The sequence below is a fragment of the Pseudophryne corroboree genome, chromosome 6 (assembly GCF_028390025.1).
Source record: "Pseudophryne corroboree isolate aPseCor3 chromosome 6, aPseCor3.hap2, whole genome shotgun sequence".
In the NCBI taxonomy this organism is placed as follows: Eukaryota; Metazoa; Chordata; class Amphibia; order Anura; family Myobatrachidae; genus Pseudophryne; species Pseudophryne corroboree.
The window spans coordinates 524,820,995-524,847,734 of record NC_086449.1 but is presented as its reverse complement, the minus strand read 5'-3'; the positions used below and the strand labels follow the sequence as shown (position 1 = coordinate 524,847,734).

Below are 26,740 nucleotides of genomic sequence, written 5' to 3'. Positions count from 1 at the left end.
GGTCGATATGGAGCAACAAAAGCTCCTTGGATCACGCTTTTAACAGAAGATCATCCAGATAAGGGACAGCATTGACCCCCTGGTCCCAAAGTTGGAACATCATCTCCGCCATCACCTTCGTGAATACCCTTGGGGCTGTGGACAGGCGAAGGGCAGTGTGGAATTGGGAGTGATTGTCCAGAAGGGCAAACCGCAGGTACGCCTGATGAGGCGGTCAAATCGGAATATGGAGGTAGGCGTCCTTGATGTCCAAGGAGACCATAAATTCCTGTTCTTCCATGCCCACAATCACAGCTCGCAGGGATTCCATCTTGAACACCTTCAAATAAGGATTCAAGGATTTTAGATTTAAAATAGGTCTGAACGAACCGTCCGGTTTCGGCACCACAAACAGGTTTGAGTAAAACCCCATGCCGCGTTGCGTTATTGGTACTGGAACAATGACGTGGGACTGGACCAACTTTCGGATGGCCTGTTGCAATGTAACTTGCATATATCTTCCAAAGCTGGTAAGCTTAATTTGAAAAATCGTTGTCGAACTCCAGCTTGTAGCCCTGAGAAAAATAGGATTTTAATACCTACCGGTAAATCCTTTTCTACTAGTCCGTAGAGGATGCTGGGGACTCCAAAAGGACCATGGGGTATAGACGGGATCCGCAGGAGCTTGGGCACACTAAAAAGACTTTTACCGTGTGAACTGGCTCCTCCCTCTATGCCCCTCCCCCAGACCTCAGTTATAGGAACTGTACCCAGGAGAGACGGACATTTCGAGGAAAGGATTTTTGTTAAACTAAGGGCGAGAAACATACCAGCCCACACCACAAACATACCGTACAACCGGAGTAGCAGGAAACCAGATAACAGTATGAACTAACAGCAACAAACTGAATATAAGTGATACAGAAACCACGTGTAACCAAAAATAACCAGTATCAATACAACTGCAAGGAACAGTCCGCACTGGGATGGGCGCCCAGCATCCTCTACGGACTAGGAGAAAAGGATTTACCGGTAGGTATTAAAATCCTATTTTCTCTTACGTCCTAGAGGATGCTGGGGACTCCAAAAGGACCATGGGGTCTATACCAAAGCTCCAGACCGGGCGGGAGAGTGCGGACGACTCTGCAGTACCGATTGAGCAAACATTAGGTCCTCATCAGCCAGGGTATCAAACTTGTAGAACTTAGCAAAAGTGTTTGAACCCGACCACGTAGCTGCTCGGCAAAGTTGAAGTGCCGAGACCCCTCGGGCAGCCGCCCAAGATGAGCCCACCTTCCTGGTAGAATGGGCCTTTACTGACTTCGGCAACGGTAGCCCAGCCGAAGAATGAGTTTGCTGAATCGTTTTACAAATCCAGCGAGCAATAGTTTGCTTAGAAGCAGGATTTCCAATCTTGTTGGAAGCATACAGGACAAACAGAGCCTCTGTCTTCCTAGTAAGAGCTGTTCTAGCGACATAAATTTTCAAAGCTCTTACAACGTCAAGAGATTTTGGGAACGCTACAGCATCTGTAGCCACAGGTACCACAATAGGTTGGTTTATGTGAAACGAAGAAACCACCTTCGGCAGAAATTGTTGGAGTCCTCAATTCCGCTCTATCCGAATGAAAGATCAAATATGGGCTCTTGTGAGGCAAAGCCGCCAACTCGGACACTCGTCTGGCAGACGCCAGAGCCAAAAGCATGACCACTTTCCAAGTGAGAAACTTTAACTCAACCTTACGCAAAGGTTCAAACCAGTGAGACATAAGAAACTGCAACACCACTTCAAGATCCCACGGCGCCACGGGTGGCACAAATGGAGGATGGATATGCAGCACTCCCTTCACGAAAGTCTGACCTCAGGAAGTACGGCCAATTCTTTTTGAAAGAAAATAGATAAAGCCGAAATCTGCACTTTGATGGAACCCAATTTCAGGCCTGCATCGACGCCTGCCTGCAAAAAATGGAGAAAACGACCCAAGTGAAACTCCTCCGCAGGAGCTGCTTTGGTTTCACACCACGACACATACTTTCTCCAAATACGGTGATAATGTTTCGCCGTCACCTCTTTCCTAGCTTTAAGGAGAGTGGGGATGACCTCCCCGGGAATACGCTTCTGAGCTAAGATTTGGCGCTCAACTTCCACGCCGTCAAACGCAGCCGCGGTAAGTCCGGAAACACACAGGGCCCCTGCAGTAACAGGTCCTCTCTTAGAGGAAGCGGCCAAGGATCTTCTACAAGCAATTCCTGAAGATCCGGATACCAGGCCCTCCGTGGGCCAATCTGGAACGACGAGTATTGTCTGTACCCTTGTTCGTCGTACGATCCTCAGCACCTTTGGAAGGAGAGGAAGCAGAGGGAACACATACACCGACTCAAACACCCACGGAGTTACCAGGGCGTACACTGCACTGGCTTGGGGGTCCCTTGACCTGGAATAATACCTCGGAAGCTTCTTGTTGAGGCGAGACGCCATCATGTCTATCAGAGGAATTCCCCAACGCCTTGTCACTTCTGCAAATACCTCTTGATGAAGAGTCCACTCTCCCGGATGGAGATCGTGTCTGCTGAGGAAGTCTGCTTCCCAGTTGTCCACGCCCGGGAGGAAGACTGCTGAAAGAGCGCTCACGTGGTGTTCCGCCCAGCGAAGGATTCTTGTGGCCTCCGCCATAGCCGCCCTGCTCCTTGTTCCGCCTTGACGGTTTACGTACGCCACCGCTGTTATGTTGTCCGACTGGATCAGGACAGGGAGACCCTGAAGAAGGTTCTTCGCTTGCAGCAGGCCATTGTAAATGGCTCTTAACTCGAGAACATTTATGTGGAGACAAGATTCCTGGCTTGACCATTTTCCCTGGAAATTTCTTCCTTGGGTGACTGCGCCCCAGCCTCGGAGACTTGCATCTGTTGTCAGCAGGACCCAGTCCTGGATTCCGAATCGGCGTCCCTCTAGAAAGTGAGAGCCTTGCAGCCACCACAGGAGAGAAATCTTGGCCCTGGAAGATAGACTTATTTTCCGGTGCATGTGCAAGTGAGACCCGGACCATTTGTTCAGCAGATCCCACTGAAACACCCGGGCATTAAACCTGCCAAACGGAATGGCTTCGTAAGCCGCAACCATCTTCCCTAGAACCCGAGTGCATTGATGAATCGACACACTTGTCGGCCTCAGAAGCTCCCTGACCATGGTCTGGATTTCCAGAGCTTTGTCCTCCGGAAGAAACACTCTCTGTAGCTCCGTGTCTAGGATCATGCCCAGGAAGGGCAGCCGAGTGGCCGGGATCAACTGAGACTTTGGCAAATTTAGAACCCAACCATGATGTTGCAGAACAGACAGGGAGAGATCCACATTTCTTAACAACTGTTCCTTGGACCTCGCCTTTATCAGGAGATCGTCCAAGTACGGGATAATTGTGACCCCTTGCCTGCGAAGGAGAACCATCATTTCTGCCATAACCTTGGTGAAAACCCTCGGGGCTGTGGAAAGCCCAACGGCAACATCTGAAATTGGTAATGACAATCCTGGACCGCAAATCTCAGGAAGGCCTGATGCGGAGGATATATCAGGACGTGTAAGTAGGCATCCTTTATGTCGACTGACGCCATAAAATCCCCCCCTTCTAGGCTGGAGATCACAGCTCGAAGAGATTCCATCTTGAACTTGAAAGTTTTCAAGTATGGATTGAGGGATTTTAGGTTCAGAATCGGTCTGACCGAACCGTCCGGCTTCGGTACGACAGAGGCTCGAATAGAACCCTTCCCCCCCGTTGGGACGGGGGAACGGGGACAATGACCCTCTGTTGACACAACTTTTGTATCGCAGCATTTACCACTTCTCTTTCTGGAAGAGAAACTGGCAAGGCCGATTTGAAAAAGCGGTGGGGGGGCATCTCCTGAAACTCCAGCTTGTACCCTTGGGACACTGTTTAAGACCCAAAGATCCAGGGCTGATTGAAACCAGACCTGACTGAAGATTTGGAGATGGCCCCCCACCGGCACGGACTCCCGTAGGGGAGCCCCAGCGTCATGCGGTGGACTTGGTAGAGGCGGGGGAGGACTTTTGGTCCTGGGTGCCTGACACTGCAGGCGACTTCTTTCCCCTTCCTCTACCCTTTGAAGCGAGGAAGAACGAGCCCTTACCTCGTTTGTATTTATTAGGGCGAAAGGACTGCATCTGCTGATGGGGCCCCTTTTTCTGTTGAGTCGGAACATAAGGAAGAAAAGATTACTTACCCGCAGTAGCGGTAGACACCAGGTCAGCAAGGCAGTCACCAAACAAGACACTACCTTTGAAGGGGAGAGCTTCCATATTTTTCGTGGAGTCGGCATCAGCATTCCATTGATGTATCCACAGCGCCCTCCTGGCCGAGACCGCCATGGCATTGGCTCTTGATCCCAAGAGGCCAACATCTCTCGCCGCATCCTTTAGGTAATCTGCAGCGTCCTTGATATAACCAAGAGTCAAAAGAATATTATCCTTATCAAGGGTATCCATATCAGAAGCTAAATTATCAGCCCATTTAGCAATAGCACTACTCACCCATACAGACGCCACAGCAGGTCTGAGCAATGCACCAGAATTAACGAAAATGGCCTTCAAAGACGTCTCCAGCTTGCGATCCACCGGATCCTTGAGAGCAGCCGTGTCAGGGGACGGAAGCGCCACCTTCTTGGACAAACGGGATAGAGCCTTGTCGAAATTTGGAGACGACTCCCATTTTTCCCTGTCATCAGAGGGGAAAGGATACGCCATAAAAATTCTCTGGGGAATCTGCCACCTCTTGTCCGGCGACTCCCAAGCTTTTTCACAAAGAGCATTCATTTCATGAGAGGGGGGAAACTTCACCTCAGTTTTTTTTCCCCTTAAATAGGCAAATCCTTATGTCCTGAACAGCAGGATCGTCAGAAATATGTAAAACATCTTTAATAGCCACAATCATGTACTGAATACTCTTAACCACCCTTGGGTGTAAAGTAGCTTCATTAAAATCGACATCGGAATCAGAGTCCGTGTCGGCATCTGTATCTATCATCTGAGTAAATGAATGTTTTTGTGACCCTGAGGGGGTCTGTACTTGAAGGGATTCCACACTACTTTTGAATTCCGCGTCCGCTATCCACTGACACAACCACAAGGCCCTGCGCGCCAACACTGCCATGGCAGAAGTCCGAGTATTAATGTTTCCCATCTCCTTGAGAGAATCACAGAGGACACATGTAGTGTCCTGAATGTGTTTTAGGAGGGTTATTATAGTAACTAAAGGCATATCCCCCGAGAGGCCCACCTGAATCTGAGTGGCCCAGGAATGAATGGCATGGGTCATCCAGCAACCCGCAATGACCGGCCTTTGTGATATACCGGCTGCCGTGTATATAGACTTTAGTGTAGAGTCTATCTTCCTATCCCCAGGATCCTTCAAAGTAAAGGAGCCCGGGGAAGGCAGCACCACCTTCTTAAACAGGGCGAGAGACGGATACATCCACCCCAGTTTGTGCTGTAAATGGCTACAGTAAGCAGAGAAAGGCGCCAAAACCCCACAGGTCCTGCTTTGATGTAGCTCCGCCCCCTCCAATGGTGCCGGAGATACACTATTAGATTATAATGGCAAAGTCTCCTTTTATGCTCAAAACATCACAAGTGCTAGTCAAGCTTTTTGTGCCAGTTCCACACGGGGTATCTTAGCGGCACCCTCCGGGAGGGTCCCGTATGCTGCGCCCGTGGTCAACCGCACTTTGGACCGGGGGATCACCCTAGCGGGGCCTCCGGTTTGTACTTCCCACCGATGTCACCTTCAGGCAGCGTTAGGGTGTGCGGCGTGCTGCGGCTGTGACAGCCAGGGCGCAGAGCCCCGTTGAACAACAACCCCTCAGGACGGTGGTCCTGCAGCGGGAAAGCGGCTCTGCACCTCGTAAGGCCGTGATCATCCTGTCCCCATCCCCCTAACTCCCACGGTGTAGGTATGCTGTTGCCCCGACAGTATACCGAAAATAACAAACAGAATAAAAAGAAATTGAAGAAAACTCTCTGAAGCTCAGAGATGTGCATCCTCTCCTGGGGAGAGGGGAGGAGCCAGCACACCCAGCTGAAGAAGTTTAAAGTGCACTTGCTCCTTTGGACCCCATCTATACCCCATCGTAATAGATTCCCCAATATCCCTTATGGATGCTAGAGAAATGATAATTCTGGGGCGGTTCTGGTGGCTTGATTGAGCAGCAGCTGTAGCTGCAGAAATCCTGTGCCTGCTTTAACATTTATCTGCAAAACTGCAGAGTGGTGTGTACTATTTAGCAGCATTAAATTCATTGTCCTGTGCCTGCTTAATATCTACTCTTAAAACACAGGTTGCTGTGTGCTATTTTAAAAGTAACATTGATGTTGAATACATTTTATGTGTTCAACGCCCCATAGCCCCCTAAAAAGTATTGCGTTGATGATGATTTTGTACTATGGTAGATCACAAAAGATTTTTTACATTTAAGGCCAGTACTCACTGGCCGATGTGAGAAAGATGTGTGCTGAGCGAACCGCTCAGCACACATCTCTCCCGCCACTCAGCACGGCGCGATGTGTGCTGCGCGTGCGGGGGGGGGGGGGGGGCGCTCACTTCACCCAGCGGGTGAAGTGAGCGACCCGCTAGATTGGCCTGCATGCAGGCCAATCTAGCACCAGCGATAGCGATGCGCATCGCTATCGCTGTAAGGGGTACACACGGAGCGATAATGCCTAAATTCTAAGCAATCTAGTCAGATTGCTTAGAATATCGCTCCGTGAGTACCCCCCTTTAGACTATATCCAGAAGTCCAAAAGTCTGGCCACCCCTGGAGTAGGATGATGCAAATGTGTGTTCTGTAAAATGTAGGGAGGACTAAAACAAAGGATCAGGATGGGAATCCTCACTGTGTAGAAAAGGAAAGTGACTACAGTGACTGGCTGAGATGAGAACTGAAGTGATACAAGGACTGTGTCATTCAGGTGTTCAGCTATGATAGAAAAAAAGCTTACTGCCCACTGCTTAGAGAGAGGGCCAAGCTGTGAAGGAGTTCCCTGAATGGGAATTATGGGGCAGATGTATTAAGCCTGGAGAAGTGATAAAGTGGAAAGTGATAACTCACCAGCCAGTCAGCTCCTGTCAAGTTACAAATGGGTTTGAAAAATGACAGTTAGGAGCTGACTGGCTGGTGCGTTATCACTTCTCCTTGCTTAATGCATCTGCCTGTATGTGCTTTACTAGCTATCAGCCTGTCAAAATGACGGAACATAACAGTAATGTCAGCGCCAACTGCTGTGCGCGCCCGAACAGAGCAACACTTGAATTGCTCCGAAGGCACCATCTAGTGGCCGCCAGGGCGCACAACGTAAGGTAGCTTTTTATTATATAGTATCTTGCTTCAAAGCTGCTGAAAATGAAAGCTCATTTCTAGCCAAAAACAAAGTGCGCCAGTTGGAGAACCTACTGTGCACAAAAACCTGAGGCACTGACAAGTAAGGCTGCTTTCTTTTAACTACTGTAATTGCTGTCAGACAACATGAGATTTAATACAATGTTTTGTTTCCTGTCCTACAAACAAAATATATATGTATCTCTGGGACGATTAAAGAATTACTGACAAGTTTGTAAAAACCTCCTACATGATCATAAATTAAAAATGACTAGTATATTAAAATAAAACCTGAAAAAATAAAATGGGTATACAGTATGTTAGCAGCTGTCCTTGCTTTCATTTTCATTTACCATATTAAGCATGACTTTCATTTTCTTCTCTTACAAACTGCTCCTCCCTATGCATTCTTCCACCATCTTATTTGTGCAAATTAACTTTGTGACTGGATGATGTTCTTCCTTTCCGATGAGGTCAATATTCACATTATGGCTTATGCCCAGTGTACAGAAAATATTTATTTTAGCTCTTGCCATTATACCAATTATAAATTTGCATGGTCTAGGGACTAAGTGGGTTATCCAAAGTTGTTAGAAATCCAAAAAGTTAGCAATTGGGCAAAACCATGTTGCACTGCAGGTGGGGCAGATGTAACATGTGCAGAGAGCATTAGATTTGGGTGGGGTGTGTCCAAACTGAAATCTAAATAGAGTGTAAAAATACAGCAGCCAGTTATTTACCATGCACAGAACAAATATAATCCACCCAAATCTAAATCTCTCTGCACGTTACATCTGCCCCACCTGCTGTGCAACATGGTTTTGCCCAATTGCTAACTTTTCTGGTTTGCTAACAACTCTGAATAACCTCCTAAGGCCTCCAAATTTGCAGTTAACATGAGTTTATTTACTAAATGACTTTTTTGCCACACGGCTTAATACAGCTCAGTGACGTGCTGTGAGGTGAGGCAGAGTCTTTCCTGTCATATTAACGTATACACCTACTATACTATATAACGTATTTGAAAAAATAAGATTTTACTTACCGATAAATCTATTTCTCGTAGTCCGTAGTGGATGCTGGGGACTCCGTCAGGACCATGGGGATATAGCGGCTCCGCAGGAGACAGGGCACAATAATAAAAGCTTTAGGATCAGGTGGTGTGCACTGGCTCCTCCCCCTATGACCCTCCTCCAAGCCTCAGTTAGGATACTGTGCCCGGACGAGCGTGCATAATAAGGAAGGATATTGAATCCCGGGTAAGACTCATACCAGCCACACCAATCACACCGTACAACCTGTGATCTGAACCCAGTTAACAGTATGATAACAACGAAGGAGCCTCTGAAAAGATGGCTCACAACAAGAATAACCCGATTTTTGTAACAAAACTATGTACAAGTATTGCAGACAATCCGCACTTGGGATGGGCGCCCAGCATCCACTACGGACTACGAGAAATAGATTTATCGGTAAGTAAAATCTTATTTTCTCTGACGTCCTAGTGGATGCTGGGGACTCCGTCAGGACCATGGGGATTATACCAAAGCTCCCAAACGGGCGGGAGAGTGCGGATGACCCTGCAGCACCGAATGAGAGAACTCCATGTCCTCCTCAGCCAGGGTATCAAATTTGTAGAATTTAGCAAACGTGTTTACCCCTGACCAAGTAACTGCTCGGCAAAGTTGTAAAGCCGAGACCCCTCGGGCAGTCGCCCAAGATGAGCCCCCTTCCTTTTGGAATGGGCTTTTACCGATTTTGGCTGTGGCAGGCCTGCCACAGAATGTGTAAACTGAATTGTATTACAAATCCAGCGAGCAATCGTCTGCTTAGAAGCAGGAGCACCCATCTTGTTGGGTGCATACAGGCTAAACAGCGAGTCAGATTTTCTGACTCCAGCCTTCCTGGAAACATATTTTTCAGGGCCCTGACAACGTCAAGTAACTTGGAGTCCTCCAAGTCCCTAGTACCCGCAGGTACCACAATAGGTTGGTTCATGTGAAAAACAGAAAACACCTTAAGGAGAAATTGAGGACGAGTCCTCAATTCTGCCCTGTCAGAATGAAAAATTAAGTAAGAGCTTTATATATGATAAAGCCGCCAATTCTGACACACGCCTGGCTGAAGCCAGGGCTAATAGCATCGTCACCTTCCATGTGAGATATTTTAAGTCCACAGTGGTGAGTGGTTCAAACCAATGTGACTTTAGGAAACTCAAAACAACATTGAGATCCCAAGGTGCCACTGGGGCACAAAAGGAGGCTGTATATGCAGTACCCCTTTTACAAACATCTGAACGTCAGGCACTAAAGCCAGTTCTTTCTGGAAGAAATTCGACAGGGCCGAAATTTGAACCTTAATGGACCCTAATTTTAGGCCCATAGACAGTCCTGTTTTCAGGAAATGTAGGAAACGACCCAGTTGGAATTCCTCTGTAGGGGCCTTCTTGGCCCCACACCACGCAACATATCTTCGCCAAATGCGGTGAAAATGTTTTGCGGTTACATCCTTCCTGTCTTCGACCAGGGTAGGGATGACTTCATCTGGAATGCCCTTTCAGGATCCGGCGTTCAACCGCCATGCCGTCAAACGCGGCCGGTCTTGGAACAGACAAGGCCCCTGCTGGAGCAGGTCCTTTCTTAAAGGTAGAGGCCACGGGTCTTCCGTGAACATCTCTTGAAGTTTCGGGTACCAAGTCCTTCTTGGCCAATCCGGAACCACGAGTATCATTCTTACTCATCTCCCTCTTATGATTCTCAGTACTTTTTGTATGAGAGGCATAGGAGGGAACACATACTCTGACTGGTACATCCACAGTGTTACCAGAGCGTCCACCGCTATTGCCTGAGTGTCCCTTGACCTGGCGCAATATCTAGTTTTTTGTTCAGGCGGGACGCCATCATGTCCACCTTTGGTTTTTCACAACAGTTTACAATCATGTGGAAGACTTCCCGATGAAGTCCCCACTCTCCAGGGTGGAGGTCATGCCTGCTGAGGAAGTCTGCTTCCCAGTTTTCCACTCCTGGAATGAACACTGCTGAGAGTGTTATCACATGATTTTTCGCCCAGCGAAGAATCCTTGCAGTTTCTGCCATTTCCCTCCTGCTTCTTGTGCCGCCCTGTCTGTTTACGTGGGCGACTGCCGTGATGTTGTCCCACTGGATCAATACCGGCTGACCTTGAAGCAGAGGTCTTGCTAAGCTTAGAGCATTGTAAATTGCCCTTAGCTCCAGTATATTTATGTGGAGAGAAGTCTCCAGACTCGATCACACTCTCTGGAAATTTTTTCCTTGTGTGACTGCTCCCCAGCCACTCAGGCTGGCATCCGTGGTCACCAGGACCCAGTCCTGAATGCCGAATCTGCGGCCCTTTCATAGATGAGCACTCTGCAGCCACCGCAGAAGAAACACCCTTGTCCTTGGAGACAGGGTTATCCGCTGATGCATCTGAAGATGCGATCCGGACCATTTTTCCAGCAGATCCCACGTAAAGGTTCTTGCGTGAAATCTACCGAATGGGATCGCTTTGTAAGAAACCACCATTTTTCACAGGATCCTTGTGCAATGATGCACTGATACTTTTCCTGGTTTTAGGAGGTTCCTGACTAGCTCGGATAACTCCCTGGCTTTCTTCTCCGGGAGAAAACATCCTTTTCTGGACTGTGTCCAGAATCATCCCTAGGAACAGTAGACGTGTCGTCGGAAAAAACTGCGATTTTGGAATATTTAGAATCCACTCGTGCTGTCGTAGAACTACTTAAGATAGTGCTACTCCGACCTCCAACTGTTCTCTGGACCTTGCCCTTATCAGGAAAGCGTCCATATTTCTTTTAAGAAGAATCATCATTTCGGCCATTACCTTGGTAAAGACCCGGGGTGCCGTGGACAATCCAAACGGCAGCGTCTGAACTGATAGTGACAGTTCTGTACCACGAACCTGAGGTACCCTTGGTGAGAAGGGCAAATTTGGACATGTAGGTAAGCGTCCCTGATATCCAGTGACACCATATCGTCCCCTTCTTCCTGGTTCGCTATCACTGCTCTGAGTGACTCCATCTTGATTTGAACGCTTGTATGTAAGTGTTCAAATATTTCAGATCTCACCTAGCCGTCTGGCTTCAGTACCACAATATAGTGTGGAATAATACCCCTTCCCTTGTTGTAGAAGGGGTACTTTGATTATCACCTGCTGGGAATACAGCCTGTGAATTTTTCCCAATACTGCCTCCCTGTCGGAGGGAGACGTTGGTAAAGCAGACTTCAGGAACTTGTGAGGGGGAGACGTCTCGAATTTCCAATGTACACCTGGGATACTACGTGTAGGATCCAGGAGTCCACTTGTGAGTGAGCCCACTGCGTGCTGAAACTCTTGAGATGACCCCCTACCGCACCTGAGTCCGCTTGTACGGCCCCAGCGTCATGCTGCGGACTTGGCAGAAGCTGTGGAGGGCCTCTGTTCCTGGGAATGGGCTGCCTGCTGCAGTCTTCTTCCCTTTCCTCTACCCCTGGGCAGATATGACTGGCCCTTTTGCCCGCCTGCCCTTATGGGGACGAAAGGACTGAGACTGAAAAGACTGTGTCCTTTTCTGCTGAGATGTGACTTGGGGTAACAAAAGGTGGATTTTTCAGCTGTTGCCATGGCCACCAGGTCCGATGGACCGCCCCTTTATACGGCAATACTTCCATGTGCCGTCTGGAATCTGCATCACCTGACCACTGTCGTCTGGCAGATATGGACATCACATTTACTCTTGATGCCAGAATGCAAATATCCCTCTGCGCATCTCGCATATATAGAAATGCATCCTTAAAATGCTCTATAGTCAATAAAATCTTGTCCCTGTCAAGGGTATCAATATTTTCAGTCAGGAAATCCGACCAAGCCCCCTCAGCGCTGCACATCCAGGCTGAGGCGATTGCTGGTCGTAGTATAACACCAGTATATGTGTATATACTTTTAGGATATTTTTCAGCTTCCTATCAGCTGGCTCCTTGAGGGCTGCCGTATCTGGAGACGGTAACGCCACTTGTTTTTATAAGCGTGTGAGTGCCTTATTCACCCTAAGGTGTGTTTCCCAACTTGCCCTAACTTCTGGCGGGAAAGGGTATACCGCCAATAATTTTCTATCGGAGGAAACCCACGTATCATCACACACTTCATTTAATTTATCTGATTCAGGAAAAACTACAAGTAGTTTATTCACACCCTACATAATACCCTTATTTGTGGTACTTGTAGTATCAGAAATATGTAACACCTCCTTCATTGCCCTTAACATGAAACGTGTGGCCCTAAAGGAAAATACGTTTGTTTCTTCACCGTCGACACTGGAGTCAGTGTCTGTGTCGACCGACTGAGGTAAATGGGCGTTTTTACAAGCCCCTGACGGTGTCTGAGACGCCTGGACAGGTACTAATTTGTTTGCCGGCCGTCTCATGTCGTCAACCGACCTTGCAGCGTGTTGACATTATCACGTAATTCCTAAATAAGCCATCCATTCCAGTGTCGACTCCCTAGAGAGTGACATCACCAATACAGGCAATTTGCTCCGCCTCCTCACCAACATCGTCCTCCTACATGTCGACACACACGTACCGACACACAGCACACACACAGGGAATGCTCTGACAGAGGACAGGACCCCACTAGCCCTTTGGGGAGACAGAGGGAGAGTTTGCCAGCACACACCAAAAACGCTATAATTATACAGGGACAACCCCTTATACAAGTGTTTTCCCTTATAGCATTTTTATATATGTAATCATATCGCCAAATAAGTGCCCCCCCTCTCTGTTTTAACCCTGTTTCTGTAGTGCAGTGCAGGGGAGAGCCTGGGAGCCTTCCTCACAGCAGAGCTGAGCAGGAAAATGGCGCCGTGTGCTGAGGAGAATAGGCCCCGCCCCCTTTTCGGCGGGCTCTTCTCCCGGAGTTTGTGAGATCTGGCAGGGGTTAAATACATCCATATAGCCTCAAGGGCTATATGTGATGTATTTTAGCCATAAAAAGGTATTATACATTGCTGCCCAGGGCGCCCCCCCCAGCGCCCTGCACCCTCAGTGACAGTTGGTGACTGTTGTTGAAGTGTGCTGACAACAATGGCGCACAGCTGCAGTGCTGTGCGCTACCTTATGAAGACTGAAAGTCTTCTGCCGCCTGTTTCTGGACCTCTGGACCTCTTCAACTTCGGCATCTGCAAGGGGGGTCGGCGGCACGGCTCCGGGACGAACCCCAGGGTGAGACCTGTGTTCCGACTCCCTCTGGAGCTAATGGTGTCCAGTAGCCTAAGAAGCAAATACATCCTGCACGCAGGTGAGTTTTCTTCTCTCCCCTAAGTCCCTCGTAGCAGTGAGCCTGTTGCCAGCAGGATTTACTGAAAATAAAAAACCTAACTTAAACTTGTATTCTAAGCAGCTCAGGAGAGCCACCTAGATTGCACCCTTCTCGTCGGGCACAAAAATCTAACTGAGGCTTGGAGGAGGGTCATAGGGGGAGGAGCCAATGCACACCACCTGATCCTAAAGCTTTTATTATTGTGCCCTGTCTCCTGCGGAGCCGCTATATCCCCATGGTCCTGACGGAGTCCCCAGCATCCACTAGGACGTCAGAGAAATACAAATACAAGTTGAGTATCCCTTATCCAAAAATCACACATTTTTGGTTCCCCTAATGGGCTAATGACACATATACATATATATTATATTATATAGCTATCTAATATATCTATATATACACATAATATATAATATATAAGTCATTATCTCAGTAGGGGACCCAAAAATGTGGGATTTTGAATTTTGGATAAGGGATACTCAACCTGTATATTAGAAATATCTTCTTTGTACGAGTCTGAGAATTTTTATAGTCAAAACTTTGGAGTAAAAAGTCTATGACACCTGCATACCTCTTTGGCAGTATCTACTGCTGCCCCTGTGTATAATGCCCACATGAACCCTTGGGCTCATATATTGTGTGTAAATCTAGCTCTGGTACTAGCCAGTGCCTCCTGAGCCATTTACCTAACCGCAAGTCCCTGACGCAGCTTATTACCTTAAACAAAAACCCTGCTACTTTAAATCCCGTGAGAAATCCATAAAAAACTGCAGTCTGTAAAACTAAATCAACAGAAAAAGTGCTTTTTCACCATGTGACTGTGTGTAGATTGTGGAATCCATTGCAGAATCATCCTCATCAGCAGTGTTAACTAAAAACTCCCTGGAACATCATTCCGCAATGTCGCCAGAGAATCCCGAGGACATTCCGACAGGCACACTGCAGTTGGCGCAGTGATCAGAGGGTTCTCAGGACACCCCAGTCAGCGCTGCACTTACTGGTGCTGCCAGGCCAGCCTTGCCCCCTCTACAGAACATAATGATGTCATGCACGTGATAACATTACGGTGTTGCACACTCAGGGAGCAGGAAAAGTATAGGATGCATTTCTGCCCTGTTATGGCTCTGTTGTAGAGAAGTAATATTTATTATGGTCATTTCAGTCATCTTCCTCATTTCCTTATTAGTTTTACTGCATTTATCCCTCCTCTGCCACAAAGAAACCACACATTTCCATACCTCACATCATCTTCAAACAGAAAGTCGTCACTGTTCGCGTGTCTAAGGCGCACGCTCCAATAAAGGGGGATGGGTCCTTAGCAAAAGTGGCGTGGCATCACAGGAATGCAGCGATCACGAGCCACGCCCCCCATTTTCGATCACTGTGGTGGCATTGTACGCGCTCTATAAGCTGTTGGCATGCCCCCAATCCCTCGGTCTCCCGTGAATACACGCCATACGCACAGCATCTATTCACCACAGAGCTGCAAGTGACAGGGAGTCTTCCCCTACACCCACCATCACCTCGCGACACTGCGGCCCAAGGGTCAGACAGCGGGACAGTCCCCAAAAAACTGGACTGTCCTGCGAAAATTGGGAGATATGCATTTCTTTTGCGGTCCCTCTAAATTCACAGTTTATCATGTAGAGACTGTGGTGGCTGCTCAATTCATTAAGTAGCTGAAAGTGCTGTTACAGTACCCATATTCGGCAATGAGGGACCTACAAAGCCGGACAGACATCAGTGGATCCCCTCAGGGTCAAATGCACGTGTGCATTTTACTGAAGCAAGGCTAAGAGGAGCACCAGGCTGATAAACATGAACGGGCATATTCATCAATGATTGGATATTAGACGTGAACATTTTAATTTCTTATTGCTGTTACTTGCGGCATTAAGAAAATAAGATTTTACTTACCGGTAAATCTATTTCTCGTAGTACGTAGTGGATGCTGGGGACTCCGTAAGGACCATGGGGAATAGACGGGCTCCGCAGGAGACATGGGCACTTTAAGAAAGAATTTGGATTCTGGTGTGCTCTGGCTCCTCCCTCTATGTCCCTCCTCCAGACCTCAGTTAAAGAAACTATGCCCGGAAGAGCTGACAGTACAAGGAAAGGATTTTGGGAATCCAGGGTAAGACTCATACCAGCCACACCAATCACACCGTATAACTTGTGATAACGTTACCCAGTTAACAGTATGAACAATAACAGAGCATCAGATAAACCCTGATGCAACTATAACATAACCCTTATTTAAGCAATAACTATATACAAGCATTGCAGAAAAAGTCCGCACTTGGGACGGGCGCCCAGCATCCACTACGGACTACGAGAAATAGATTTACCGGTAAGTAAAATCTTATTATCTCTAACGTCCTAGTGGATGCTGGGGACTCCGTAAGGACCATGGGGATTATACCAAAGCTCCCAAACGGGCGGGACAGTGCGGATGACTCTGCAGCACCGATTGAGCAAACGATAGGTCCTCCTCAGCCAGGGTATCAAACTTGTAGAACTTTGCAAACGTATTTGCACCTGACCAAGTAGCAGCTCGGCATAGCTGTAATGCCGAGACCCCTCGGGCAGCCGCCCAAGAAGAGCCCACCTTCCTAGTGGAATGGGCTTTCACTGATTTTGGCTGCGGCAATCCAGCCACAGAATAAGCCTGCTGAATCGTGTTACAGATCCAGCGAGCAATAGTCTGCTTTGAAGCAGGAGCACCAAGCTTGTTGGATGCATACAGGATAAACAGTGATTCCGTTTTCCTGACTCTAGCCGTTCTGGCTACATAAACTTTTAAAGCCCCGACCACATCAAGTAACTCGGAATCCTCCAAGTCACGAGTAGCCACAGGCACCACAATAGGTTGGTTCATATGAAAAGGATGAGACCACTTTTGGCAGAAATTGTGGACGTGTCCTCAATTCCGCTCTATCCATATGGAAAATCAGATATGGGCTTTTATGAGACAAAGCCGCTAATTCTGACACGCGCTTAGCCAAAGTCAAGGCTAATAGCATGACCACCTTCCACGTGAGATATTTCAACTCCACTGTTTTAAGTGGTTCAAACCAGTGTGATTTCAGGAAACTCAACACCACGTTAAGATCCCAAGGTGCCACTGGAGGCACAAAGGGAGGCTGAATATGCAGCACTCATTTCACAAACGTCTGAACTTCTGGCAGAGAAGCCAACTCCTTTTGAAAGAAAATGGAAAGGGACGAAATCTGGACCTTAATTGAGCCTAACTTCAGGCCCAAATCCACTCCTGACTGAAAGAAATTTAGGAAACGGCCCAGCTGAAACTCCTCTGTAGGAGCATTGCTGGCCTCACACCAAGAAACATATTTTCGCCATATCCGGTGATAATGTTTAGCTGTTACGTCCTTCCTAGCCTTTATCAGCGTAGGAATGACCTCCTCCGGAATACCCTTTTCTGCTAGGATCCGGCGTTCAACCGCCATACCGTCAAACGCAGCCGCGGTAAATCTTGGAAGAGACAGGGTCCCTGTTGCAACAGGTCCTGTCTTAGAGTAAGAGGCCACGGATCCTCTGTGAGCAATTCTTGCAGATCTGGATACCAAGTCCTTTGTGGCCAATCTGGAACAATGAGAATTGTTCTTACTCCTCTTTTTCTTATTATCCTCAGTACCCTGGGTATGAGAGGAAGAGGAGGAAATACATAGACCGACTGGAACACCCACGGTGTCACCAGGGCGTCTACAGCTACCGCCTGAGGGTCCCTTGACCTGGCGCAATAGCTCTGTAGCTTTTTGTTGAGGCGTGACGCCATCATGTCTATCTGTGGTAGTTCCCACCGACTTGTAATCTGTGTGAAGACTTCTTGATGAAGTCCCCACTCTCCCGGGTGGAGGTCGTGCCTGCTGAGGAAGTCTGCTTCCCAGTTGTCCACTCCCGGGATGAACACTGCTGACAGTGCACTTACGTGATTCTCCGCCCAACGAAGAATCCTGGTGGCTTCCGCCATCGCCACTCTGCTCCCTGTGCCGCTTTGGCGGTTTACATGAGCCACTGCGGTTATGTTGTCTGACTGAATCAGAACCGGTTGGTCGCGAAGTAGGGACTCCGCTTGACGTAGGGCGTTGTATATGGCCCTTAGTTCCAGGATGTTGATGTGAAGGCAAGTCTCCTGACTTGACCACAGGCCTTGGAAATTTCTTCCCTGCGTGACTGCCCCCCACCCCCGGAGGCTTGCATCCGTGGTCACCAGGACCCAGTCCTGAATGCCGAATCGGCGGCCCTCCAGAAGGTGAGCACTCTGCAGCCACCACAGGAGAGACACCCTGGCCCTGGGGGATAGGGTGATTAACCGATGCATCTGAAGATGTGATCCGGACCACTTGTCCAGGAGATCCCATTGAAAGGTCCTCGCATGGAACCTGCCGAAGGGAATGGCCTCGTATGATGCCACCATCTTTCCCAGGACTCGAGTGCAGTGATGCACCGACACCTTTTTTGGTTTTAATAGGTCTCTGACCAGTGTCATGAGTTCCTGAGCCTTCTCCATCGAGAGATAAACCCTCTTCTGGTCCGTGTCCAGAATCATGCCCAGGAAGGGCAGACGAGTCGTAGGAATCAACTGCGACTTTGGAATATTCAGAATCCAGCCGTGCTGTCCTAACACTTCCAGAGAGCGTGCTACGCTGATCAGTAACTGCTCTCTTGACCTCGCTTTTATGAGGAGATCGTCCAAGTATGTGATAATTGTGACCCCTTGCTTCCGCAGGAGTACCATCATTTTTGCCATCACCTTGGTAAATATTCTCGGTGCCGTGGAGAGACCAAACGGCAACGTCTGAAATTGGTAATGACAATCCTGTACCACAAATCTGAGGTACGCCTGATGAGGTGGATAAATGGGGACATGAAGGTATGCATCCTTTATGTCCAGCGACACCATAAAATCCCCCTCTTCCAGGCTTGCAATGACCGCTCTGAGCGATTCTATCTTGAACTTGAACCTTTTCAGGCATATGTTCAGGGATTTTAAATTTAATATGGGTCTGACCGAACGGTCCGGTTTCGGTACCACCAACATGGTCGAATAAAAACCCTTCCCTTGTTGAAGGAGGGGAACCTTGACCACCACCTGCTGAAGATACAATTTGTGAATTGCAGCTAACACTACTTTCCTCTCTAATGGGGAAGCTGGCAGGGCTGATTTGAAGTATCAGTGAGGGGGCATCTCTTCGAATTCCAGCTTGTATCCCTGAGACACAATCTTTATTGCCCAGGGATCCACCTGGGAGTGAACCCACTTGTGGCTGAAATTTCGGAGACGCGCCCCCACCGGGCCTAGTTCCGCCTGTGGAGCCCCAGCGTCATGCGGTGGATTTAGTGGAAGCCGGGGAGGACTTCTGTTCCTGGGAACTAGCTGTGTTGTGCAGCTTCCTTCCTCTGCCCCTGCCTCTGGCAAGAAATGACGCACCTCGGACTTTCTTGCCTTTTTGTGATCGTAAAGACTGCATTTGGTAATACGGTGCTTTCTTAGGTTGAGAGGGAACATATGGCAAAAAATTTGACTTTCCAGCAGTAGCTGTGGAGACCAGGTCCGAGAGACCCTCCCCAAACAGTTCCTCACCCTTGTAAGGTAAAACCTCCATGTGCCTTTTTGAGTCGGCATCGCCTGTCCATTGCCGAGTCCACAGGACCCTTCTGGCAGAAATCGACATTGCATTTATTCTAGAGCCCAGTAGGCTAATGTGTCTTTGAGCATCTCTCATATATAGGACAGCATCTTTTATATGCCCCAGGGTCATTAATATAGTATCCTTGTCTAAGGTATCAAGTTCCTCAGACAAGGTATCCGTCCATGCTGCTACAGCACTACACACCCAGGCCGACGCAATTGCTGGCCTTAGTAAGGTACCTGAATGTGTATAAATGGACTTCAGGGTACCCTCTTGCTTTCTATCCGCAGCATCTTTTAGGGTGGCCGTATCCTGTGACGGCAGGGCTACCCTCTTGGATAAGCGTGTTAGAGCTTTGTCCACCCTAGGGGAGGATTCCCAGCGTAACCTGTCCGTTGGCGGGAAGGGATACGCCATAAGCATCCTCTTGGAAATCTGCATTTTTTTATCTGGAGATTCCCAAGCCTTTTCACATAACTCATTTAGCTCATGTGAAGGGGGAAAGGTTACCTCCGGCTTCTTTTCCCCATACATATGTACCCTCTTGTCAGGGACTGGGGTTTCCTCTGTGATGTGCAACACATCCTTCATTGCTATAATCATATAACGGATGGCTTTAGCCAATTTAGGCTGTAACTTTGCATTATCGTAATCGACACTGGAGTCAGAATCCATGTCGGTATCCGTGTCAACAATTTGGGATAGTGGGCGCTTCTGAGACCCCGACGGCCTCTACGACATCGGATCAGGCATGGGTTGAGACCCTGACTGACCTAAGGTTTCAGCTTTATCCAACCTTTTATGCAAGGAATTAACATTATCATTTAAAACCTTCCACATATCCATCCAATCAGGAGTCGGCGCCGTCGGCGGAGACCCCACATTCATTTGCTCCCGCTCTGCTTCCACATAGCCTTCCTCGTCAAACATGTCGACACAAGCGTACCGACACACCACAAACACACAGGGGATGCTCTTTTTTTGAAGACCGTTCCCCCACAAGGCCCTTTGGAGAGACAGAGAGAGAGTGTGCCAGCACACACCCCAGCGCTAAATGACCCAGGAATCACACAGTAACTTAGTGTTAACCCAGTAGCTGCTGTATATTATGTTTTTGCGCCAAATTTATGAGAGCCTGGGGAGCTTCCTCTCAGCGCAGCTGTGGAGAGAAAATGGCGCTGGTGAGTGCTGATAAAGAAGCCCCGCCCCCTCAGCGGCGGGCTTCTGTCCTGCGTTTCTGTACACTATTATGGCGGGGGCTCATACATATATACAGTGCCCAACTGTATATATGTGTAACTTTTGCCAAGAGGTCCTAATTGCTGCCCAGGGCGCCCCCCCCCCCTGCGCCCTGCACCCTACAGTGACCGGAGTATGTGGGTGTAGTGTGGGAGCGATGGCGCACAGCTGCAGTGCTGTGCGCTACCTCAGTGAAGACTGGAGTCATCTGCCACCGATTTCGAAGTCTTCTTGCTTCTATCACCCGGCTTCTGTCTTCCGGCTCTGCGAGGGGGATGGCGGCGCGGCTCCGGGATCGGACGACAAAGGGTGAGATCCTGTGTACAATCCCTCTGGAGCTAATGGTGTACAGTAGCCTAAGAAGCAGGACCTATCTTCAGAGAGTAGGGCTGCTTCTCTCCCCTCAGTCCCACGATGCAGGGAGCCTGTTGCCAGCAGATCTCCCTGAAAATAAAAAACCTAACAAAATACTTTCTTATAGCAAGCTCAGGAGAGCTCACTAAACAGCACCCAGCTCGTCCGGGCACAGATCCAAACTGAGGTCTGGAGGAGGGACATAGAGGGAGGAGCCAGAGCACACCAGAATCCAAATTCTTTCTTAAAGTGCCCATGTCTCCTGCGGAGCCCGTCTATTCCCCATGGTCCTTACGGAGTCCCCAGCATCCACTAGGACGTTAGAGAAATTATATACCGCCCGAATGTAATCAAAACTAACATGCAGTATCAAGGGCCAGACCCTGCAATGTGTCCAAAGTGAGGTGCCCGCTTTAGTGGTCTCTTCACTCCTCTATCGAGACCTCTGGGTGCTATTGCGCTTGTGGCTCTATGGTACATTAGTGCGCTTAATAATAATTATAATAATATTTAAGCAGCACTCTTTCCCCAATAGGTCTCATGCGGGACGATTTAATTACTTTACCCCCCGGCTACCACTAGGGGGTGTAAAACGGAGCAATTCAATTGTTGCTCCTTTTAGACGCCTGATAGTCGCAGGGATGACATTTCTTCTCCCGTTTCAATGCCCAAAGTGCACTAAGTCGGCACTTTGGGCATTGAAACGGGAGTTTGGACACCCAAAGCAGGACTTTAGATAGGTTTAGGCGTTTTACGAAGTTAAACCCTGTCTGTTTGGGTGCGACATGAGCGATGTACATGTACGACCAAATGTCAACTGAATTGTGAAAATAGCTTGGACATCTAAACAGTCCCGTTTGGGAAGATTAGATGCCTAAAACAATTGAATTGGTCCCCAGGTGCTTTACTGTGAAGAAGATAAACCCCATAACCTACGATAAGCGCTTTAACAAAACAGTGTATTCACTTATCATGAATACCATTTACAGAACTATAATAATAATCACATCCACTCTTTTTCCAACCATTGTGAACAGTAAATAACTGAGTTATATGTACACTGATTTTTCCACAGGCCAGAGAGAGAACGTCTATTACTGTGTACAGACAGTGTGCTGCATATGCACAAATATCCGATAAAACTACGGATGAAATTCCTGTATACAGAACAGCGAGCTTTATCCAGCACCGCACACACTGTCACTGCGTCCTGCCTACCGGCACTCTCTTACCTTGCTGGGTACAACAATCTGCTCCACTCCTGCAGCAAACCCTGACTGTCGCTGCTGGACTTCCGTGCCATGACGTATCACAGCCACCGCAACACTGGGTAACTGGGCTGAGGCTGCTTACGCAGCTCGTGCATCGCCGGCATCTTTGATTTGGGAAAAACACAGGTAGCGCAATGGCGGCATTAGCCAGTGCTGTTATTACCCGCTTTTCATGCTGGTAAGTTGTTACTCAGTATTTGTACAAAGAGTAACGATGATTGCTGTGCCCCCACCCCCTTCAGCGTGGGACAGCAGGCAGTCCTTCTCATGACAATCAGACAATGGGGCAGACTTCTCAAATCTTGGAGAAGGATAAAGTATGTCTATATGGGGCACACTTATGGAATGGTAAATTGAATATAAGCTATAACTTTTATTTCTCTGACGTCCTAAGTGGATGCTGGGACTCCGTAAGGACCATGGGGAATAGCGGCTCCGCAGGAGACTGGGCACAACTATAAAGAAAGCTTTAGACTACTGGTGTGCACTGGCTCCTCCCAGACTTCAGTTAGAATCTTGTGCCCAGCTGAGCTGGATGCACACTAGGGGCTCTCCTGAGCTCCTAGAAAGAAAGTATATTTAGGTTTTTTATTTTACAGTGAGATCTGCTGGCAACAGACTCACTGCAGCGAGGGACTAAGGGGAGAAGAAGCGAACCTACCTAACAGGTGGTAGTTTGGGCTTCTTAGGCTACTGGACACCATATGCTCCAGAAGGATCGACCGCAGGACCCGACCTTGGTGTTCGTTCCCGGAGCCGCGCCGCCGTCCCCCTTACAGAGCCAGAACATGAAGAGGTCCGGAAAATTGGCGGCAGAAGACTTCGGTCTTCACCAAGGTAGCGCACAGCACTGCAGCTGTGCGCCATTGCCTCTAGTCCTAGAGGCTATATAGATGTAAAAATACCCCTGCCAGTATTCCAGAAAAAGCGGGAGAAGTCCGCCGGAAAAGGGGCGGGGCCATCTCCCTCAGCACACTGGCGCCATTTTTCCCTCACAGCTCCGCTGGAAGGAAGCTCCCTGGCTCTCCCCTGCAGTCTGCAAGCTACAGAAGGGTAAAAAAGAGAGGGGGGACACTAAATTTAGGCGCAGGATATATATATATATATATATATATAAAAAGCAGCTATAAGGGAAAACACTCATTTATAGTGGGATCCCTGTGTTATATAGCGCTCTGGTGTGTGCTGGCATACTCTCTCTCTGTCTCCCCAAAGGGCTTTGTGGGGTCCTGTCCTCTGTCAGAGCATTCCCTGTGTGTTTGCGGTGTGTCGGTACGGCTGTGTCGACATGTTTTATGAGGAGGCTTATGTGGAGGCGGAGCAGATGCCTGTAAATGTGATGTCACCCCCTGCGGGGTCGACACCTGAGTGGATGGTGCTGTGGAAGGAATTACGCGACAGTGTCGACTCCTTGCATAAAAGGTTTGACGACATACCAAATGTGGGACAGCCGGCTTCTCAGCCTGTGCCTGCCCAGGCGTCTCAAAAGCCATCAGGGGCTCTAATACGCCCGCTACCTCAGATGGCAGACACAGATGTCGACACGGATACTGACTCCAGTGTCGACGACGATGAGACTAATGTAACTTCCAGTAGGGCCACACGTTACATGATTGAGGCAATGAAAAATGTGTTGCACATTTCTGATGTTACCCCCGGTACCACAGAAAAGGGTACTATGTTTGGAGAGAAAAAACTACCAGTAGCTTTTCCTCCATCTGAGGAGTTAAATGAAGTGTGTGAAGAAGCGTGGGCTTCCCCTGATAAGAAGCTGGTAATTTCTAAGAGGTCACTAATGGCGTACCCTTTCCCGCCAGAGGATAGGTCACGTTGGGAAACATCCCCTAGAGTGGATAAAGCGCTCACACGCTTGTCAAAGAAGGTGGCACTACCGTCTCCGGATACGGCCGCCCTGAAGGAATCTGCTGATAGAAAGCAGGAGGCTATCCTGAAATCTATATATACACACACAGGTGTTATACTGAGACCAGCTATTGCTTCAGCATGGATGTGCAGTGCTGCAGCTGCATGGTCAGATTCCCTGTCAGAAAATATTGATACCCTAGACAGGGACACTATATTGCTAACCGTAGAGCATATAAAAGACGCACTTTTATACATGAGGGATATTTGCCGGCTGGCATCCAAAATTAGTGCAATGTCCATTTCTGCCAGGAGAGGGTTATGGACTCGGCAGTGGACAGGAGATGCAGATTCCAAAAGACACATGGAAGTTCTGCCTTATAAGGGTGAGGAGTTGTTCGGGGATGGTCTCTCGGACCTCGTTTCCACAGCAACAGCTGGGAAGTCTACATTTTTACCCCATGTTCCCTCACAGCCAAAGAAAGCACCGTATTATCAGGTACAGTCCTTTCGGCCCAATAGGGGCAAGCGGGTTAAAGGCGCGTCCTTTCTGCCCAGAGGCAGAGGTAGGGGAAAAAAGCTGCAGCATACAGCCAGTTCCCAGGAGCAAAAGTCCTCCCCCGCTTCCTCTAAGTCCACAGCATGACGCTGGGGCTCCACAGGCGGAGCCAGGTATGGTGGGGGCCCGTCTCAAATATTTCAGCAATCAGTGGGCTCGCTCACGGGTGGATCCCTGGATTTTTCAGATAGTATCTCAGGGGTACAAGCTGGAATTCGAGACGTCACCCCCCCCCCCCCCCCCGCTGTTTCCTCAAATCTGCCTTGCCAACCACTCCCTCAGGCAGGGAGGCAGTGTTGCAGGCAATTCACAAGCTGTATTCACAACAGGTGATAGTAAAGGTACCCCTACTTCAACAAGGACGGGGTTACTATTCCACAATGTTTGTGGTACCGAAACCGGACGGTTCGGTGAGACCCATTTTAAATTTGAAATCCTCGAACACATATATAAAAAAATTCAAGTTCAAGATGAAATCGCTCAGGGCGGTTATTGCAAGCCTGGACGAGGGGGATTACATGGTATCACTGGACATCAAGGATGCTTACCTGCATGTCCCCATTTACCATCCTCACCAGGAGTACCTCAGATTTGTGGTACAGGATTGTCATTACCAATTCCAGACGTTGCCGTTTGGTCTATCCACGGCTCCGAGGGTCTTTACCAAGGTAATGGCCGAAATGATGATACTCCTTCGAAAGAAGGGAGTTTTAATTATCCCGTACTTGGACGATCTCCTGATAAAGGCGAGGTCCAGAGAGCAGTTGTTGGTCGGGGTAGCACTATCTCGGGAGGTGCTACAACAGCACGGCTGGATTCTAAACATTCCAAAGTCACAGCTGGTCCCTACGACACGTCTACTGTTCCTGGGGATGGTTCTGGACACAGAACAGAAAAAAGTGTTTCTCCCGGAGGAGAAGGCCAAGGAGCTGTCATCTCTAGTCAGAGGCCTCCTAAAACCAAAACAGGTGTCGGTGCATCACTGCACGCGGATCCTGGGAAAGATGGTAGCTTCCTACGAAGCGATTCCATTCGGCAGGTTTCATGCAAGAACCTTTCAGTGGGACCTGTTGGACAAGTGGTCCGGATCGCATCTTCAGATGCATCGGCTGATAACCCTGTCTCCAAGGACAAGGGTGTCTCTGCTGTGGTGGCTGCAGAGTGCTCATCTTCAAGAGAGCCGCAGATTCGGCATACAGGACTGGGTCTTGGTGACCACGGATGCCAGCCTTCGAGGCTGGGGGGCAATCACACAGGGAAGAAACTTCCAAGGACTATGGTCAAGTCAGGAGACTTCCCTGCACATAAATATTCTGGAACTAAGGGCCGTTTACAATGCCCTAAGTCAGGCAAAACCCCTGCTTCAAAACCAGCCGGTACTGATCCAGTCAGACAACATCACGGCGGTCGCCCATGTAAACCGACAGGGCGGCACGAAAAGCAGGACGGCGATGGCAGAAGCCACAAGGATTCTCCGATGGGCGGAAAATCACGTGTTAGCACTGTCAGCAGTGTTCATTCCGGAAGTGGACAACTGGGAAGCAGACTTCCTCAGCAGGCACGACCTCCACCCGGGAGAGTGGGGACTTCATCCAGAAGTCTTTCAAATGATTGTAAACCGTTGGGAAAGGCCACAGGTGGACATGATGGCGTCCCGCCTAAACAAAAAGCTAGAAAAGTATTGCGCCAGGTCAAGAGACCCGCAGGCGATAGCTGTGGACGCTCTAGTGACACCATGGGTGTACCGGTCGGTTTATGTGTTCCCTCCTCTTCCTCTCATACCAAAGGTACTGAGGATAATAAGGAGAAGAGGAGTAAGAACTATACTCATTGTTCCGGATTGGCCAAGAAGAGCTTGGTACCCGGAACTTCAAGAAATGATCTCAGAGGACCCATGGCCTCTACCGCTCAGACCATGTCTGTTCCAAGACTTACCGCGGCTGCGTTTGACGGCATGGCGGTTGAACACCGGATCCTGAAGGAAAAGGGCATTCCGGAGGAAGTCATTCCTACGCTGATTAAAGCTAGGAAAGAAGTAACCGCAAACCATTATCACCGCATATGGCGAAAATATGTTGCGTGGTGTGAGGCCAGGAAGGCCCCAACGGAGGA

At 48.8% G+C, this 26,740-nt stretch overlaps 1 protein-coding gene across 2 annotated transcripts in view; it reads right to left on the bottom strand.

Annotated features, from left to right (window-relative positions):
- TBK1 (TANK binding kinase 1) overlaps nt 1-22,395 on the bottom strand; it is a 150,417-nt gene extending 128,022 nt beyond the window's left edge. For both annotated transcript variants that reach the window (XM_063927542.1, XM_063927541.1), the window contains exon 1: nt 22,168-22,395. The gene's annotated coding sequence lies outside the window, so the exon portion shown is untranslated. The remainder of the gene's footprint in view (nt 1-22,167) is intronic.
- Nucleotides 22,396-26,740: the final 4,345 nt, after the last annotated feature.